Source organism: Theobroma umbraticum, unplaced genomic scaffold (assembly GCF_002168275.2).
Source record: "Theobroma umbraticum cultivar Fairchild unplaced genomic scaffold, ASM216827v3 scaffold_67.0, whole genome shotgun sequence".
In the NCBI taxonomy this organism is placed as follows: Eukaryota; Viridiplantae; Streptophyta; class Magnoliopsida; order Malvales; family Malvaceae; genus Theobroma; species Theobroma umbraticum.
In genome coordinates, this window is record NW_018397262.1 from 6,347,202 (window position 1) to 6,348,429 (window position 1,228).

Here is a 1,228-nt window from a genome sequence, read left to right on the forward strand (position 1 = left end):
CACTCAAAAACCGCAACTAGAATTAAGCACGAATCATCAAATGCACGATTCCTCTTCGTTTTTCCCTCAGTTTTGCCTCTCTCTCATTTACTGAATCAGCTCGAATGAGCCAAAGAGAAGAAGCAAATGAGCTGAAAATCTTCCAAATGCACGCTTTTTCTTTGTTTTCCTTAGTTTCTCTCCTACATCATAAGAAAAATGAATAAAAAAACGCAAAAATAAGCTAAGAAATCTTCAAATGCGCGATTTTCTTTGATTTTTTCCCCTCGCTTTTCCTCTCCTCTGTTAGAAAACCGATAAACAAACGCAAAATAAGCTCAAAATCTCTCAAAATGCTTGATTTCTCTACGTTTTTCCTTCGTTTTTCTCTCCTCGATCACAAAACGAATAAAAGAACGGCAAAAGAAACTCAAAATTCTCAAATGCGCGCTTTCTCTTTGCTTTTCCCTCGCTTTTTCTCTCTCAAACGATAAAAAAAGAAAAATCCGCAACAGAAAAAAGCAGGAAAATTTCTAATCCACGTTTCCTCTGCTTTTTCTTTCCCAAACAGAGTCATACAATATTCAAATTAAAAAAAAAAAGAAGCCAATGCTTTACCTGAAGACGAAAGAAACTGTTTCGTACTGTAGAGGAAGATAACCGTAGGAATCAAAGATCAAGATTCTAAGTAAAATCAACAAGTCTTCTTCTTCTTCTTCATCTTCGAATTTAATTTATTGTAATATTCGAAACGCGGATTGGTTGGAAAGTGATCAACTGTGAATTAAATACAAACAAATAAGAAAAAAAATATCGAAAGAGGAAAGAAGCTTCGGCTTTCGCTTTTGCAACCACGGCTGCCGTCGTCGTTTTTTGTTTCTATTTTTGTCGTTTCGACGTTTACCATTTCAAAAAACCTTAAGAAGCAAAAAAGCAGCCAAAACTGGGAAGGACTTTGATTTCTTCAAAAGTTAATGTTCGGCCAACTGAACAAGGACAAGAGCCGTCGGGACGATAACTAACTGTTATTCAGTGCGGTAGTGTTTATGATTTGCTGAAGAGAAGAAAGAATGAGGGAGTGACACGTAAGATGAAGGGTGAAATGGGGAGAGGTGATTGGTTTGTTTGGTTTGGGGAAGTCAGGAGGAGTTGTAGTGAATTTGAGTCGGTTGTAACCGAAAGGAAAAGAGGAAACGACGTGGCGCCTTCGTTGTTGTCGCGTGTGGGTACAATTGGAAATGACCATGAC

At 37.7% G+C, this 1,228-nt stretch overlaps 1 protein-coding gene across 1 annotated transcript in view; it reads right to left on the bottom strand.

Annotated features, from left to right (window-relative positions):
- LOC110419613 (diacylglycerol kinase 1-like) overlaps positions 1 to 914 on the bottom strand; it is a 6,923-nt gene extending 6,009 nt beyond the window's left edge. The window contains exon 1 of the mRNA XM_021432708.2: positions 598 to 914. The gene's annotated coding sequence lies outside the window, so the exon portion shown is untranslated. The remainder of the gene's footprint in view (positions 1 to 597) is intronic.
- Positions 915 to 1,228: the final 314 nt, after the last annotated feature.